Source organism: Mustelus asterias, chromosome 6 (assembly GCF_964213995.1).
Source record: "Mustelus asterias chromosome 6, sMusAst1.hap1.1, whole genome shotgun sequence".
NCBI classification, from domain to species: Eukaryota; Metazoa; Chordata; class Chondrichthyes; order Carcharhiniformes; family Triakidae; genus Mustelus; species Mustelus asterias.
This window is the reverse complement of record NC_135806.1, coordinates 44,361,957-44,377,175: the sequence shown is the minus strand read 5'-3', so window position 1 is coordinate 44,377,175 and position 15,219 is coordinate 44,361,957. Positions and strand designations below refer to the sequence as shown.

Below are 15,219 nucleotides of genomic sequence, written 5' to 3'. Positions count from 1 at the left end.
TGTGTGTGTGCTGGGGGTGTGTGTGTGTGTGCTGGGGGTGTGTGTTTGTGCTGGGGTTGTGTGTGTGTGTGTGCTGGGGGATGTGTCTGTGCTGGGGGTGTGTGTGTGTGTGTGTGTGTGCTGGGGCTTTGTGTGTGTGTGCTGGGGGGGGGGGGGTGTGTGCTGGGGGTGTGTGTGTGTGTGTGCTGGGGGTGTGGGTGTGTGTGTGCTGGGGGTGTGTGTGTGTGTGTGCTGGGGGTGTGTGTGTGTGTGCTGAGGGTGTGTGTGTGCTGGGAGGGTGTGAGTGTGTGCTGGGGGGGTGTGTGTGTGTGCTGGGGGTGTGTGTGTGTGCTGGGGGGGGTGTGTGTGTGTGCTGGGGGGGGTGTGTGTGTGTGCTAGGGGTGTGTGTGTGTGCTAGGGGTGTGTGTGTGTGTATGCTGGGGGTGTGTGTGTGTGTATGCTGGGGGTGTGTGTGTGTGTGCTGGGGGGGCTGTGTGTGTGTGCTGGGGGTGTGTGTGTGTGTGCTGGGGGTGTGTGTGTGTGTGCTGAGGGTGTGTGTGTGCTGGGAGGGTGTGAGTGTGTGCTGGGGGGGTGTGTGTGTGTGCTGGGGGTGTGTGTGTGTGTGCTGGGGGGGGTGTGTGTGTGTGCTGGGGGGGGTGTGTGTGCTGGGGGGTGTGTGTGTGTGTGCTGGGGGTGTGTGTGTGTGTGCTGGGGGTGTGTGTGTGTGCTGGGGGGGGTGTGAGTGTGTGCTGGGGGGGGTGTGAGTGTGTGCTGGGGGGGTGTGTGTGTGTGCTGGGGGTGTGTGTGTGTGTGCTAGGGGTGTGTGTGTGTGTGTGTGTGTGCTAGGGGTGTGTGTGTGTGTATGCTGGGGGTGTGTGTGTGTGTATGCTGGGGGTGTGTGTGTGTGTGCTGGGGGGGCTGTGTGTGTGTGCTGGGGGTGTGTGTGTGTGTCTGGGGGTGTGTGTGCTGGGGGGGGGTGTGTGTGTGCTGGTGGGGTGTGTGTGTGCGCTGGGGGGTGTGTGTGTGTGCGCTGGGGGGTGTGTGTGTGTGTGTGCTGGGGGGGTGTGTGTGTGTGCTGGGGGGTTTGTGTGTGTGCTGGGGGGGTGTGTGTGTGTGGGGGGGTGTGTGTGTGCTGGGGGTGTGTGTGTGTGCTGGGGGTGTGTGTGTGTGTGCTGGGGGTGTATGTGTGTGTTCTGGGGGTGTGTGTGCTGGGGGGGTGTGTGTGTGCTGGTGGGGTGTGTGTGCGCGCTGGGGGGTGTGTGTGGTGTGTGCTGGGGGTGTGTGTGTGTGTGTGTGCTGGGGGTTTGTGTGTGTGTTCTGGGGGTGTGTGTGCTGGGGGGGGTGTGTGTGTGCTGGTGGGGTGTGTGTGTGTGCTGGGGGGGGTGTGTGTGTGCTGGGGGTGTGTGTGTGTGTGCTGGGGGGGGTGTGTGTGTGCGCTGGGGGGTGTGTGTGTGTGTGTGCTGGGGGTTTGTGTGTGTGCTGGGGGGGGGGGGGTGTGTGTGCTGGGGGGGGGTGTGTGTGCTGGGGGTGTGTGTGTGTGCTGGGGGTGTGTGTGTGTGTGTGCTGGGGGTGTGTGTGTGTGTGTGCTGGAGGTGTGTGTGTGTGTGTGTGCTGGTGGTGTGTGTGTGTGTGTGTGCTGGAGGTGTGTGTGTGTGTGTGTGTGCTGGGGGTGTGTGTGTGTGCTGGGGGTGTGTGTGTGTGTGCTGGGGGTGTGTGTGTGTGCTGGGGGTGTGTGTGTGTGCTGGGGGGTGTGGGTGTGTGTGTGCTGGGGGTGTGGGTGTGTGTGTGTTGGGGGGGTGTGTGTGCGCGCTGGGGGTGTGTGTGTGCGCGCTGGGGGTGTGTGTGTGTGCTGGGGGGGATTGTGTGTGTGTGTGCTGGGGGTGTGTGTTTGTGCTGGGGTTGTGTGTGTGTGCGCTGGGGTTGTGTGTGCGTGTGTGCTGGGGGTGTGTGTGCTGGGGGTGTGTGTGTGTGCTGGGGGGATTGTGTGTGTGTGTGCTGGGGGTGTGTGTTTGTGCTGGGGTTGTGTGTGTGTGCGCTGGGTGTGTGTGTGTGCGCTGGGTGTGTGTGTGTGTGTGTGCTGGGGGTGTGTGTGTGTGCTGGGGGGGATTGTGTGTGTGTGCTGGGGGTGTGTGTTTGTGCTGGGGTTGTGTGTGTGTGTGTGCTGGGGGTGTGTGTTTGTGCTGGGGTTGTGTGTGTGTGCGCTGGGTGTGTGTGTGTGTGTGTGCTGGGGTTGTGTGTGTGTGCGCTGGGTGTGTGTGTGTGTGTGTGCTGGGTGTGTGTGTGTGTGTGCTGGGGGTGTGTGTTTGTGCTGGGGTTGTGTGTGTGTGCGCTGGGTGTGTGTGTGTGCTGGGGGTGTGTGTGTGTGCTGGGGGGGATTGTGTGTGTGTGTGCTGGGGGTGTGTGTTTGTGCTGGGGGGGCTTGTGTGTGTGTGTGCTGGGGGTGTGTGTTTGTGCTGGGGTTGTGTGTGTGTGCGCTGGGTGTGTGTGTGTGTGTGTGCTGGGGGTGTGTGTGTGTGCTGGGGGGGATTGTGTGTGTGTGCTGGGGGTGTGTGTTTGTGCTGGGGTTGTGTGTGTGTGCGCTGGGTGTGTGTGTGTGTGTGCTGGGGGTGTGTGTTTGTGCTGGGGGTGTGTTTGCGTGTGTGCTGGGGGTGTGTGTGCGTGTGTGCTGGGGGTCTGTGTGCGTGTGTGCTGGGGGTGTGTGTGCGTGTGTGCTGGGGGTGTGTGTGCGTGTGTGCTGGGGGGTGTGTGTGTGCGCTGGGGGTGTGTGTGTGTGCGCTGGGGGGTGTGTGTGTGTGTGTGTGTGCTGGGGGTGTGTGTTGTGTGTGCTGGGGGTTTGTGTGTGTGCTGGGGGTGTGTGTGTGTGTGCGCTGGGTGTGTGTGTGTGTGCGCTGGGTGTGTGTGTGTGTGTGTGTGTGTGCTGGGGGTGTGTGTGCGTGTGTGCTGGGGGTGTGTGCGTGTGTGCTGGGGTGGTGTGTGTGCGCTGGGGGTGTGTGTGCGCACTGGGGGTGTGTGTGTGTGTGCTGGGGGTGTGTGTGTGTGCTGGGGGTGTGTGTGTGTGTGCGCTGGGGGTGTGTGTGTGTGCGCTGGGGGTGTGTGTGTGTGTGTGTGTGTGTGTACTGGGTGTGTGTGTGTGTGTACTGGGTGTGTGTGTGCTGGGGGTGTGTGTATGTGCTGGGGGTGGTGTGTGTGTGCTGGGGGTGGATGTGTGTGTGCTGGGGGGTGTGCTCGGGGGGTGTGTGTGTGTGTGCTGGAGGTGTGTGTGTGTGTGTGCGCTGGGGGGGTGTGTGTGTGTGTGTGCTGGGGGGGTGTGTGTGTGCTCGGGGGGTGTGTGTGCGCTGGGGGTGTGTGTGTGTGTGTGCGCTGGGGGGGTGTGTGTGTGCTGGGGGTGTGTGTGCTGGGGGTGTGTTTGTGTGCTGGGGGTGTGTGTGTGTGTGCTGGGGGTGTGTGTGTGTGTGCTGGGGGGTGTGTGTGTGTGCTGGGGGTGTGTGTGTGTGTGCTGGGGGTGTGTGTGTGTGTGCTGGGGGTGTGTGTGTGTGTATGCTGGGGGTGTGTGTGTGTGTATGCTGGGGGTGTGTGTGCTGGGGGGGCTGTGTGTGTGTGCTGGGGGTGTGTGTGTGTGTGCTGGGGGTGTGTGTGTGTGTTGCTGGGGTGGGGGTGGGGTGTGTGTGTGCTGGGGTGGGGTGTGTGTGTGCTGGTGGGGTGTGTGTGTGTGCTGGGGGTGTGTGTGTGTGTGCTGTGGGGGTGTGTGTGTGCTGGGGGTGTGTGTGTGTGCTGGGGGGTGTGTGTGTGCTGGGGGGTGTGTGTGTGCTGGGGGTGTGTGTGTGTGCTGGGGGTGTGTGTGTGTGTGCTGGGGGTGTGTGTGTGTGTGCTGGGGTGTGTGTGTGTGTGCTGGGGGTGTGTGTGTGTGTGTGTGCTGGGGGTGTGTGTGTGTGTGTGTGCTGGGGGTGTGTGTGTGCGCGCGCTGGGGGTGTGTGTGTGCTGGGGGTGTGTGTGTGTGTGTGCTGGGTGTGTGTGTGTGTGTGCTGGGGGGTGTGTCTGTGCTGGGGGTGTGTGTGTGTGTGTGTGCTGGGGGGGTGTGTGTGTGCTGGGTGTGTGTGTGTGTGTGTGTGCGCTGGGGGGGTGTGTGTGTGCTGGGGGTGTGTGTGTGTGTGCTGGGGGGGTGTGTGTGTGTGCTTGGAGGGTGTGTGTGTGTGTGCTGGGGGTGTGTGTGTGTGTGTGCTGGGGATGTGTGTGTATGTGCTGGGGGGGTGTGTCTGTGTGTGCTGGGGGTGTGTGTGTGTGTGTGTGCTGGGGGCGTGTGTGTGTGTGCACTGGGGGTGTGTGTGTGGGTGTGCGCTGGGGGTGTGTGTGTGGGTGTGTGCTGGGGGTGTGTGTGTGTGTGTGTGTGTGCTGGGGGTGTGTGTGTGTGTGTGCTGGGGGTGTGTGTGTGCGTGTGCTGGGGGTGTGTGTGTGTGTGCTGGGGGTGTGTGTGGGTATGTGGGGGCGTGTGTGCAGGGGGGGTTTTTTGTGCGGGGGGGGTGTGTGTGTGGGGTTGTGTGTGTGGGAGTGTGTGGGGGTGGGGAGGTGCATGCAGGGCGGTAGGGTGTGTGTGTGTGCAGGTGGTGTCTGTGTGGGGGGGTGTGCGCGGGTGGGGTGTGTGTGTGGAGGGGAGGTGTGGGCAGGGGAGGTGTGTGTCGGGGGTGGGTGGGGTGTGTGTGTGTGTGTGTGGTGGGGTGTGTGTGTGTGGGGAGGGGAGGTGTGTGCAGGTGGGGTGGGGTGTGTGTGTCGGGAAGGGTGTGTGTGTGCGGGGAGCGGGGGGTGGGGGTGCGGGGGAGGGAGGGGTGGGGTGTGCGGGGGAGGGAGGGGTGGGGTGTGCGGGGGAGGGAGGGGTGGGGTGTGCGGGGGAGGGAGGGGTGGGGTGTGCGGGGGAGGGAGGGGTGGGGTGTGCGGGGGAGGGAGGGGTGGGGTGTGCGGGGGAGGGAGGGGTGGGGTGTGCGGGGGAGGGAGGGGTGGGGTGTGCGGGGGAGGGAGGGGTGGGGTGTGCGGGGGAGGGAGGGGTGGGGTGTGCGGGGGAGGGAGGGGTGGGGTGTGCGGGGGAGGGAGGGGTGGGGTGTGCGGGGGAGGGAGGGGTGGGGTGTGCGGGGGAGGGAGGGGTGGGGTGTGCGGGGGAGGGGAGGGGTGGGGTGTGCGGGGGAGGGAGGGGTGGGGTGTGCGGGGGAGGGGTGGGGTGTGCGGGGGAGGGAGGGGTGGGGTGTGCGGGGGAGGGAGGGGTGGGGTGTGCGGGGGGGGGGAGGGAGGGGTGGGGTGTGCGGGGGGGGGGAGGGAGGGGTGGGGTGTGCGGGGGGGGGAGGGAGGGGTGGGGTGTGCGGGGGGGGGGAGGGAGGGTGGGGTGTGCGGGGGGGGGAGGGAGGGGTGGGGTGTGCGGGGGGGGGAGGGAGGGGTGGGGTGTGCGGGGGGGGGAGGGAGGGGTGGGGTGTGCGGGGGGGGGACGGAGGGGTGGGGTGTGCGGGGGGGGGAGGGAGGGGTGGGGTGTGCGGGGGGGGGGAGGGAGGGGTGGGGTGTGCGGGGGGGAGGAGGGAGGGGTGGGGTGTGCGGGGGGGAGGAGGGAGGGGTGGGGTGTGCGGGGGGGGGAGGGAGGGGGTGGGGTGTGCGGGGGGGGAGGGAGGGGTGGGGTGTGCGGGGGGGGAGGGAGGGGTGGGGTGTGCGGGGGGGGAGGGAGGGGTGGGGTGTGCGGGGGGGGAGGGAGGGGTGGGGTGTGCGGGGGGGGGAGGGAGGGGTGGGGTGTGCGGGGGGCGGGAGGGAGGGGTGGGGTGTGCGGGGGGGGAGGGGAGGGGTGGGGTGTGCGGGGGGGGAGGGAGGGGTGGGGTGTGCGGGGGGGGGAGGGAGGGGTGGGGTGTGCGGGGGGGGGGGAGGGAGGGGTGGGGTGTGCGGGGGGGAGGGAGGGGTGGGGTGTGCGGGGGGGGGAGGGAGGGGTGGGGTGTGCGGGGGGGGAGGGAGGGGTGGGGTGTGCGGGGGGGGGAGGGAGGGGTGGGGTGTGCGGGGGGGGAGGGAGGGGTGGGGTGTGCGGGGGGGGGGGAAGGGAGGGGTGGGGTGTGCGGGGGGGGGAGGGAGGGGTGGGGGTGTGCGGGGGGGGGAGGGAGGTGTGGGGTGTGCGGGGGGGGGGAGGGAGGGGTGGGGTGTGCGGGGGGGGGAGGGAGGGGTGGGGTGTGCGGGGGGGGAGGGAGGGGTGGGGTGTGCGGGGGGGGGGAGGGAGGGGTGGGGTGTGCGGGGGGGGGAGGGAGGGGTGGGGTGTGCGGGGGGGGGAGGGAGGGGTGGGGTGTGCGGGGGGGGGAGGAGGGGTGGGGTGTGCGGGGGGGGGAGGGAGGGGTGGGGTGTGCGGGGGGGGAGGGAGGGGTGGGGTGTGCGGGGGGGGGAGGGAGGGGTGGGGTGTGCGGGGGGGAGGGAGGGGTGGGGTGTGCGGGGGGGGGGAGGGAGGGGTGGGGTGTGCGGGGGGGGAGGGAGGGGTGGGGTGTGCGGGGGGGGGAGGGAGGGGTGCGGTGTGCGGGGGGGGAGGGAGGGGTGGGGTGTGCGGGGGGGGGAGGGGGGGTGGGGTGTGCGGGGGGGGAGGGAGGGGTGGGGTGTGCGGGGGGGGAGGGAGGGGTGGGGTGTGCGGGGGGGGGAGGGAGGGGTGGGGTGTGCGGGGGGGGGAGGGAGGGGTGGGGTGTGCGGGGGGGGGAGGGGTGGGGTGTGCGGGGGAGGGAGGGGTGGGGTGTGCGGGGGAGGGAGGGGTGGGGTGTGCGGGGGAGGGAGGGGTGGGGTGTGCGGGGGAGGGAGGGGTGGGGTGTGCGGGGGAGGGAGGGGTGGGGTGTGCGGGGGAGGGAGGGGTGGGGTGTGCGGGGGAGGGAGGGGTGGGGTGTGCGGGGGAGGGAGGGGTGGGGTGTGCGGGGGAGGGAGGGGTGGGGTGTGCGGGGGAGGGAGGGGTGGGGTGTGCGGGGGAGGGAGGGGTGGGGTGTGCGGGGGAGGGAGGGGTGGGGTGTGCGGGGGAGGGAGGGGTGGGGTGTGCGGGGGAGGGAGGGGTGGGGTGTGCGGGGGAGGGAGGGGTGGGGTGTGCGGGGGAGGGAGGGGTGGGGTGTGCGGGGGAGGGAGGGGTGGGGTGTGCGGGGGAGGGAGGGGTGGGGTGTGCGGGGGAGGGAGGGGTGGGGTGTGCGGGGGAGGGAGGGGTGGGGTGTGCGGGGGAGGGAGGGGTGGGGTGTGCGGGGGAGGGAGGGGTGGGGTGTGCGGGGGAGGGAGGGGTGGGGTGTGCGGGGGAGGGAGGGGTGGGGTGTGCGGGGGAGGGAGGGGTGGGGTGTGCGGGGAGGGAGGGGTGGGGTGTGCGGGGGAGGGAGGGGTGGGGTGTGCGGGGGAGGGAGGGGTGGGGTGTGCGGGGGAGGGAGGGGTGGGGTGTGCGGGGGAGGGAGGGGTGGGGTGTGCGGGGGAGGGAGGGGTGGGGTGTGCGGGGGAGGGAGGGGTGGGGTGTGCGGGGGAGGGAGGGGTGGGGTGTGCGGGGAGGGAGGGGTGGGGTGTGCGGGGGAGGGAGGGGTGGGGTGTGCGGGGGAGGGAGGGGTGGGGTGTGCGGGGGAGGGAGGGGTGGGGTGTGCGGGGGAGGGAGGGGTGGGGTGTGCGGGGGAGGGAGGGGTGGGGTGTGCGGGGGAGGGAGGGGTGGGGTGTGCGGGGAGGGAGGGGTGGGGTGTGCGGGGGAGGGAGGGGTGGGGGTGTGCGGGGGAGGGAGGGGTGGGGTGTGCGGTGGAGGGAGGGGTGGGGTGTGCGGGGGAGGGAGGGGTGGGGTGTGCGGGGGAGGGAGGGGTGGGGTGTGCGGGGGAGGGAGGGGTGGGGTGTGCGGGGGAGGGAGGGGTGGGGTGTGCGGGGGAGGGAGGGGTGGGGTGTGCGGGGGAGGGAGGGGTGGGGTGTGCGGGGGAGGGAGGGGTGGGGTGTGCGGGGGAGGGAGGGGTGGGGTGTGCGGGGGAGGGAGGGGTGGGGTGTGCGGGGGAGGGAGGGGTGGGGTGTGCGGGGGAGGGAGGGGTGGGGTGTGCGGGGGAGGGAGGGGTGGGGTGTGCGGGGAGGGAGGGGTGGGGTGTGCGGGGGAGGGAGGGGTGGGGTGTGCGGGGGAGGGAGGGGTGGGGTGTGCGGGGGAGGGAGGGGTGGGGTGTGCGGGGGAGGGAGGGGTGGGGTGTGCGGGGGAGGGAGGGGTGGGGTGTGCGGGGGAGGGAGGGGTGGGGTGTGCGGGGGAGGGAGGGGTGGGGTGTGCGGGGGAGGGAGGGGTGGGGTGTGCGGGGAGGGAGGGGTGGGGTGTGCGGGGGAGGGAGGGGTGGGGTGTGCGGGGGAGGGAGGGGTGGGGTGTGCGGGGGAGGGAGGGGTGGGGTGTGCGGGGGGAGGGAGGGGTGGGGTGTGCGGGGGAGGGAGGGGTGGGGTGTGCGGGGGAGGGAGGGGTGGGGTGTGCGGGGGAGGGAGGGGTGGGGTGTGCGGGGGAGGGGAGGGGTGGGGTGTGCGGGGAGGGAGGGGTGGGGTGTGCGGGGGAGGGAGGGGTGGGGTGTGCGGGGGAGGGAGGGGTGGGGTGTGCGGGGGAGGGAGGGGTGGGGTGTGCGGGGGGAGGGAGGGGTGGGGTGTGCGGGGGAGGGAGGGGTGGGGTGTGCGGGGGAGGGAGGGGTGGGGTGTGCGGGGGAGGGAGGGGTGGGGTGTGCGGGGGAGGGTGTGCGGGGGAGGGAGGGCGGGGGGTGTGCGGGGGTGGGGGGTGTGCGGGGGAGGGGGGGTGGGGGGTGTGCGGGGGAGGGAGGGTGGGGGGTGGGCGGGGGGAGGGAGGGTGGGGGGTGGGCGGGGGGAGGGAGGGTGGGGGGGTGGGCGGGGGGAGGGAGGGTGGGGGGTGGGCGGGGGGAGGGAGGGTGGGGGGTGGGCGGGGGGAGGGAGGGGTGGGGGGTGGGCGGGGGGAGGGAGGGTGGGGGGTGGGCGGGGGGAGGGAGGGTGGGGGGTGGGCGGGGGGTGTGGGGGGGAGGGAGGGCGGGGGGTGTGCGGGGGTGGGGGGTGTGCGGGGGAGGGAGGGTGGGGGGTGTGCGGGGGAGGGAGGGTGGGGGGTGTGCGGGGGAGGGAGGGTGGGGGGTGTGCGGGGGAGGGAGGGTGGGGGGTGTGCGGGGGAGGGAGGGAGGGTGGGGGGTGTGCGGGGGAGGGAGGGAGGGTGGAGGGTGTGCGGGGGAGGGAGGGAGGGTGGGGGGTGTGCGGGGGAGGGAGGGAGGGTGGGGGGTGTGCGGGGGAGGGAGGGAGGGTGGGGGGTGTGCGGGGGAGGGAGGGAGGGTGGGGGGTGTGCGGGGGAGGGTGGGGGGTGTGCGGGGGAGGGAGGGAGGGTGGGGGGTGTGCGGGGGAGGGAGGGAGGGTGGGGGGTGTGCGGGGGAGGGAGGGAGGGTGGGGGGTGTGCGGGGGAGGGAGGGAGGGTGGGGGGTGTGCGGGGGAGGGAGGGTGGGGGGTGTGCGGGGGAGGGAGGGAGGGTGGGGGGTGTGCGGGGGGAGGGGGGGTGTGCGGGGGGAGGGGGGGTGTGCGGGGGGAGGGGGGGTGTGCGGGGGGTGTGCGGGGGGTGTGCGGGGGGAGGGGGGTGTGCGGGGGGAGGGGGGGTGTGCGGGGGGAGGGGGGGTGTGCGGGGGGAGGGGGGGTGTGCGGGGGGGGTGTGCGGGGGGTGGGGGGGTGTGTGTTTGGGGGGTGGGGGGGTGTGTGTTTGGGGGGTGGGGGGGGTGTGTGTTTGGGGGGTGGGGGGGGTGTGTGTTTGGGGGGTGGGGGGGGTGTGTGTTTGGAGGGTGGGGGGGTGTGTGTTTGGGGGTGGGGGGGTGTGTGTTTGGGGGGTGGGGGGGTGGGGGGGTGTGTGTTTGGGGGGTGGGGTGGGGTGGGGGGGTGTGGGGGGAGGGGGGGGTGGGGGGGTGTGTGTTTGGGGGGTGGGGGGGTGTGTGTTTGGAGGGTGGGGGGGTGTGTGTTTGGGGGGTGGGGGGGTGTGTGTTTGGGGGGTGGGGGGGTGGGGGGGTGTGTGTTTGGGGGGTGGGGTGGGGGGGTGTGGGGGGAGGGGGGTGTTTGGGGGGTGGGGGGTCGGGGGGTTCCCCGGGGGGTCGGAGCCGCTGGTTTGAGAGTTTGTTCCTGGTTCTCCGCTCCCGGAGCCGCCGCCTCTCCCGCGGTGAGAACCGGATTCAGCGCCGCGCTCCCCGCACCAAACCCCGGCTAAATATCCCGCGGGCCCCAAAATAGAACCGCCCGGGGACCCGCTCCGCTCGGTGTCTTTGGCTGAATTGGCCGCTCTTTAATGGGCCATTTGGCTTGTGGTTTATAAATAGCCGCAGGAAGGCGGCGCCGCGCCTCACTCTCTTTAAATGGCTAAAACTCTGGTGCCGGGGATGGGATTGGGACACTTTCCTAAAACAAGCTGCTGTCAGCCTGACCCTCTCTCTCTCTCTGTGACTGAAACCCATCCGGTCAACACACTGAGGACTGTGCTTTACATTAAATCACTGGAGCAGCCCGAGGCGGGACCGGTAAGACACCGAAAAATATTGAGTTTTTAATGTAAATGCATTTTAAAAAGGCTAAAATTAACTCCTCAACTTGAGGAACTTGTGTGAGTGAAGCTGGAAATGAGCCAGTGCTCAGTGTCTGTTCACTGCTGCCTGCCATGAAAGCTTCTTCAGCCCCACTCCAGGCCACAGCTACTTACATCACTGGCAGCTCACTGAAGAAATGTCACTGAAGTTGTCAATAAGGCTCAGAAAACTTTTCTGCCGCTTTTTTAAAAAGGACAATCACAGCTGTTTTCATATGGGAGAGAGAAGACAAACTCTCAGAAGGGGAGAGCCCTGTTCAGGGACACTGCTCTCTGGGGTGGGAGAGGAGGCAATATGAGGGTGAACTTAAGTCTAGGTGCTGAGTAAAGATGTTATCAGGTATCCGTTCTGAATTTAGCTGTATGTCAAACTGCCCGACCGTGATACTGAGTCAGAAAAGGGTTGAGTTCAAATTGCAGCACAGAGACTGTAGTATGGTAGGGAGGCTGACCCTCCAATGCAGTGCTAATGGAGTGCTGTACTTTCAGAGGCACCATCTTCCAGATGAGACATTAAACAAAGATGCTGTCCACTTGCCTGCATCTAAAATACCCCCACCATTTCAAAAAGCTTTGTGATCCCTCCTCGGTGTCCTGCCCAATATATATCCCTCAACCAATATCACTTAAACCATTACAGTACTGTCTGTGAGGCCTTGATGTACCATGTTTCAATTATAACAGTGATTGTACTTCAGGAGTACTTTACTGCTTGTCCTATAAAGACATTCTGAAATTGTTAAAGGCACTAGTAACTGTGGGTTCTTTCATGACCATTTGACCTCTTCAGAAGCACTGTTGGGACATAAGAGCAGAAAAGTTTCCACAACTGTTGTTAAAATCTACCTTTAATTAGTCTAAAATGCACTCTGATGTCATTAATCTTCCATGTGTTACTGGTTTAATGCAATTATCTCCAGAGAAGAATAAAGGACTGACTGTGACCTTCACAAAGTCATGAAACTTGTGAATGAGCTCCAGATCTGTAATTATGGTCATTAAGGGTGAGATCTGGGATTTTAATGACTGAATCTCAATTTATTTTCAAGTTTCTGGGAGGTTAATATTTTGACCTTGAAACACTGTCCCTACTGAACACTTTTCTGGTAGATTGGGAGCATCTTAATGTCATTCAAGGGAAAGTTAGCATTGCTCTGTTTATTATTGATTGATCTCCCTGCTTCAGAAATCCTGACATTTATTTTCACCCTATCAAAGCAAAAAAACAGGACCTGAAGGTTTATTTCTGGTGATTAGTGCTTTTGAAAGATCAGAATTCATGTAATTATTCTAGAATCAACAATCACAATTCTTGCATATTTTAAGATACCCCCGAGGAACAATTCAAAATGAATAACTTCCTCTCATACGTCTAGTGCTAGTTCATCCAATCACAGAATCAAACACTAATATTGAAAGATTATGACTGAAGTTAATAAACCACAAGTTATGAAGGTAATCCTAAATTCCCTGTTAATCCAAATATCCAGAGAATGGGTTTTACATATTAGAATAGATACAAAAATATATAACGTTGGATTTCTGGATCTGACCTAATAGTTAGCAATCAGACAATAGAAACTATATAAAAGTTAGGTCATACAAAGAGGCCATTCAATCATCGTGTCTGTGCCAGCCAAAAAAAAAAGAAACTAGCTGCTCATTTTAATCCCACATTTCAACAGACATAGAGGATTATTTTAAAATACTGTAGATATCACATAATAATTCAAATGACAGTTTACCAGACAACACAATCATACAGCGTTATTTGAGGAATGGAGTTGAAGACTTTGAGTTGACTTAAGCCCAATCTTAGGAGTTGCTCCCTGGTAGTTCTGTCCAACCAAGTTTTTCTTTCCTTTTAGAGTTGATTTAATACAATGCCTGTATTGCATTATTTGCATCACATTTGTCTTGTTGATCAACTTTGCAAATGTGGATGAAATCACAATCTGTGACAACTATTACTTGCTTTCTGCCACGAGATAATCAACAAGTCCATGATCCTTTTCGGGGCATAACTCTAATTTCCCAGCACTTTTAGTTTGCTTTTATTCAATGTTCAGACTGATTTTTCCCACAAGTATTTAATAAGACTCATGGTCAACTCCAGGGAGGTTTTCTGGACTGTAATAGATCCTTTGTACCCTTTGCTGATTCACTGACATGTTATTTCTACTCATACCTCTTATTTACTTGGGCCATGGGTGCCTGCCACTGGGCTTGCTGCATTACTGTTCTACCTGATTAATAATGCGGAAGCATTAATAAATACTTTGCGTCAGTCTTCTGGGTTGAAGACACTAATTGCAGTCCAAAAATACTAAATGATCAAGAGGTAAAAGGGACAAAGGAAACCAATGCGGTAACTATCATTAGAGAAAAGGTACTCGGGAAACTAATGGGGCTAAAGGCTGATAAGTCCCTGCACCTGATGGGTTGAATCCTAGGATATTAACGGAAGTAGCTACAGAGATAGTGGATGCACTGATAGTAATCTTCCTAGAATCCTTAAATTCTGGAACAGTCCCAGAGGATTGGAAAACTCCCAATGTAACAGCCTCATTCAAAAATGGAGGGAGACAAAAAATGAGAAACTATAGGCCAGTTAGCTTAACATCTGTCAATGGGAAAATGTTAGAGTTCATTGTAAAGGATATAATAGCAGAACATTTAGAAATGCTTAACATAGTCGAGCAGAGTCAGCATGGCTTCATGAAAGGGACGTCATGCCTGACAAATTCATTAGAACTCTTTGAGGTGAGTTCAAGCAGATGTAATGCACTTGGATTTCGAAGAAGTGTTTGATGAGGTACCACAGAAAAGGCTTCTTAATGAGATAAGAGCTCATGATGTTGGGGGTAGTATATTAGCATGGATTGAGGATTGGCTAATTAGTAGAAGACAGAGTTGAGATAAGAGGGGCATTTTCAGTAAGACAACCTGTAACTAGTGGAGCACCATAAGGATCAGTGCTGGAGCCACAATTATTTACAATATATATTAACCTGGATGTGGGAATGAATTGCCAAGATTGTGGATGACAGAAAAATAGGTGGAAAGGCAAGTGGTGAAGATAACACAAAGATTCTACAGAGGGATATAGGCAGGTTAAGTGAGTGGCAAAAAATTTGCAGATGGAATATAATGTAGGAAAATGTGAAGTTATGCACTTTGATAAGAAGAATAAAGGAGTTGAATATTTTTTTAAATTGAGAAAGCTGCAGCACGGAGGGATTGGGGGTCCTCATGCATAAATCACAAAAAGCTAGCATGCAAGTTCAGCAGGTGATGGGGAGGGCAAATGAAATGTTCGTCTGTATTTCAAAGGGAATGAAGTATAAAAATAGAGAGGTCTTGCTTAACTATACAAGGCACTAGTTAGACCACACCTGGAATACTGTAACAGGAATCAAAGGAAAAATATACTGACGTTGGAAGTCCAAGGAAGGTTCACAACGTTGATTTTGGTTATGGAGGGATTTTCTTACAAGGAGAGGTTGAATAGGTTAGGCCCGTACTAATTGAAGTTTAGAAGAATGAGAGGTGACCTTGTTGCAACATCTAGGATTCTCAGGGGGCTTGACAAGGTAGATGCTGTGAGGCTGTTCCCCCCCCATGTGGGAGAGTCTAGGACCAAAAGGCATAATCTCAGAGCAAGGGATCGCCCATTTAAAATCGAGATGAGGAGGAATTTCTTCTCTGAGGGTAGTGAATCTATGGAATTCTTCACTGCCGAGGGCTATAAAAGTTGAGCTATTAAGTATGTTCGAGGCTGAGATAGACAGATTTTCAAACAGTAAGTGAATCAAGGGTTATGGGGATAAGGTGGGAAAGTGGAGTTGAGGATCATATCCGATCAGTCACAATCTCATTGAATGGTGGAGCAAACTCAATGGATTGAATGGCCTGCTTCTGTTCCTACACCTTATGGCCTTATTATCTGATTGGGTGGTTAGTTCATAATTCCATTTGGTCTTGCCATCATGTAACATTCTGGTTGGTAGGACCACCAGCAGGATGTATTTTCAGACTGATGGGCATTCTTGGTCCTGCACGCAAACACACAAAACTAATCAGGGTATTAATTACTTTTTGTTAATCATAAACTGGTTACAGCAGTGCAGGAGGCCATATTTGTGATGGCTTTTTGCACTCCCCCACCGTTTCCCTGTAGCTCTTCAATTTTTTTCTCTTCAGATAATTAACCAATTCTGTTTTGAAGGCCTGGATTGAAGCTGCCTTCACCACACTTGCAGGATGTGCATTCCAGATCCTAAAATACTCGTTCAAAAAAGTTTTTTAAAAAAGAGCCATTGATTCATTTTCTTGTCAGCATAAATCCTCTGGTTCTCCATCCTTCTGTACCAATTGGAACTTCTTCTCTCCATTTACTCTGTCCAGGCCTTTTGTGACCTCTATCAAAGCTCCTCTTAATCTATTTTTTCTCCACGGACAACAGACCCAACTTCTTCAACCTAGTCATGTAACTTATTCCTGGAACCAAACTCTTCTGCACATTTTTTATAAAGCCTTCACATCCTTTCTAAACTGTGCCCAGGATTGAACTCGCCACTCCAGTTGATCCAACCCAATGCTTTATGCAGGTTAATCATAATTTCCTTGTTTTTGTTTGTCTTTATTTAGCAAACCCAGGAACCCATACACTTTATTAA

General features: G+C 61.3%; 1 protein-coding gene across 2 annotated transcripts in view; it reads left to right on the top strand.

The window, feature by feature from the left end:
- Positions 1–10,038: 10,038 nt before the first annotated feature.
- tmod1 (tropomodulin 1) overlaps positions 10,039–15,219 on the top strand; it is an 84,499-nt gene continuing 79,318 nt past the window's right edge. The window contains exon 1 of one of the 2 annotated variants that reach the window (XM_078214252.1): positions 10,039–10,475. The gene's annotated coding sequence lies outside the window, so the exon portion shown is untranslated. The remainder of the gene's footprint in view (positions 10,476–15,219) is intronic. The other variant, XM_078214253.1, reaches the window with a different exon arrangement.